Source organism: Nyctibius grandis, chromosome 1 (assembly GCF_013368605.1).
Source record: "Nyctibius grandis isolate bNycGra1 chromosome 1, bNycGra1.pri, whole genome shotgun sequence".
In the NCBI taxonomy this organism is placed as follows: domain Eukaryota; kingdom Metazoa; phylum Chordata; class Aves; order Nyctibiiformes; family Nyctibiidae; genus Nyctibius; species Nyctibius grandis.
Window position 1 is genome coordinate 129,530,344 of NC_090658.1, and position 2,590 is coordinate 129,532,933.

Consider the following 2,590-nt stretch of genomic DNA (forward strand, 5'->3'; position numbering starts at 1 on the left):
CGCCGCCGCCGCCGCGAACTTCCCGGGCCCCCGCGCAACTTCGCGGAGCTCCGCCGCGGCCCCGCGCAGGCGCCGCCCGCCCTCAGCCCTCCCCGCCGCCCGCCTCGGCCCCGGCCCCGGCCCCCGCCACCCGGGCCGCCGCCGCCGCCTGCCCCCGTCCGGGCCCGCTGCCCCGAGCCCTCCCCGTCTCTGCGCGGGGGTGGAGGCACCCACCGGCCCCGGCACCGGCCTCCCGTCCGGACACAGACGCGTCTGCACCCACCTACTGTGCACGTCTGGGTGCCCACCCACACCTGCGCCCACCCACACCTGCACCCTCCTACTGTGCACGTCTGGGTGCCCACCTACACCTGCACCCACCTACTGTGCACGTCTGGGTGCCCACCTACACCTGTACCCACCTAGTGTGCATGTGTGGACACCCACCCACACCTACATCCACCTATTGCGCACATCTGGGTGCCCACCTACACCTGCACGCACCTATTGCGCACATCTGGGTGCCCACCTACACCTGCACCCACCTATTGCACACATCTGGGTGCCCACCTACACCTGCACCCACCTATTGTGCACGTCTGGGTGCCCACCTACACCTGCACCCACGTATTGTGCACGTCTGGACACCCACCTACACCTGCACCCACCTATTGTGCACATCTGGGTGCCCACCTACACCTGCACCCACCTACTGTGCACGTCTGGGTGCCCACCTACACCTGCACCCACGTATTGTGCACGTCTGGACACCCACCTACACCTGCACCCACCTATTGTGCACATCTGGGTGCCCACCTACACCTGCACCCACCTACTGTGCACGTCTGGGTGCCCACCTACACCTGCACCCACCTACTGTGCACGTCTGGGTGCCCATCTACACCTGCACCCACCTATTGTGCACGTCTGGGTGCCCACCTACACCTGCACCCACCTATTGTGCACGTCTGGGTGCCCACCTACACCTGCACCCACCTATTGTGCACGTCTGGGTGCCCACCTACACCCACACCCACCTATTGTGCACGTCTGGGTGCCCACCCACACCTGCACCCACCTATTGTGCATGTCTGAGTGTCCACCTACACCTGCACCCATCTATTGTGCACATTTGGGTGCCTACCTACACCTGCACCCACCTATTGTGCATGTCTGGGTGCCCACCTACACCTGCACCCACCTACTGTGCACGTCTGGGTGCCCACCTACACCTGCACCCACCTACTGTGCACGTCTGGACACCCACCCACACCTGTACCCACCTATTGTGCACATCTGGGTGCCCGCCTCCCCCTACACACACCTATTGTGCACGTCTGGGTGCCCACCTACACCTGCACCTACCTGTTGCGCACATCTGGGTGCCCACCTACACCTGCACCCACCTATTGCACACGTCTGGGTGCCCACCTACACCTGCACCCACCTATTGTGCACGTCTCTGTGCCTGCCTACACCTACATCCACCTACTGTGCACGTTTGGGTGCCCACCTACACCTGCACCCACCTATTGTGCACGTCTGGACACTCACCCACACCTGCACTCACCTATTGTGCATGTCTGGGTGTCCACCTACACCTATATCCAACTATTCTGCACTTCTGGGTGCCCACCAGTATGTGCACCCACCTACTGTGCATGTCTGGACACCCACCCACACCTGCACCCACCTACCATGCATGTCTGGATGCCCACCTGCGTCCGCACCCACCTCTCCATGCATTCCCAGCCACAGCTGCGCCCGCCACCCACCCATGACCTAGCTCTCCCCTCCCCGTGCACACCCTGTCACCCACCCGCCTCAGCAACCCCGAAGCCCACAGCCCCGGTGCTGAACCCCAAATCTCCCTCCCCATTAACCAGGGAGAGGCTGGGGGCATGGGGTGCCCTCCCCATGCCATCCCCTTCCCAAACCCACATCCCGGGTGTAGCAGCCACCCGATGCTTCACAGCGTGGATGGAGAGATGATTTATCCGAGTCTCTGGGGTGGAGCAGTGGCACATTCGCTGTAATACATTGAAGCCAGTCCCTAAAACAGCCCCCCCAAATCTCCCCAGGGAGCCTGAAGGACATTAAGGGGAACGGGCAGGGCCCTTCGGCGGCTTCGCTTAGAAGAAGCGAGGCACAAACAGGGCTTTTGTTTTAAAGATCTCCCAACAGACCAAGCGCTGGATCCTTTAGCTTGTGGGATCTGGCCAGGCTCCTCCATCACCCCTGGATCCCCACGGATCCCTCGCAGCCGCAGATCCTGCCCCGTGGCCTTTGGGGAGGATTTACGGGCGGGAGGAAACGCTGCTCGGGTGTGTTGGAGGGAACTGAGCCGTCTCAAACCTGGTGTCGAGAGCACAAAGCGTTTTCCTCCAGCCCGGCGCAGCACAGGAAGCACAGTCCCTGGGTTCTCATTAAGCTTGTATTAGGCAAGTCCTGATTAGCCGTGTTTACCCTCCACTCACCCCCCTCTGTGTTATTGTTTAGCCTTAGAGCGATGGGCACGGAGATGCAGCCTGGGCCAAGGCATTTACAGGAACAGCAAAGACAACAAAAAAGGGATTTGAGGCAAATCAAAACTGTTTAATTAGGGGGAAAA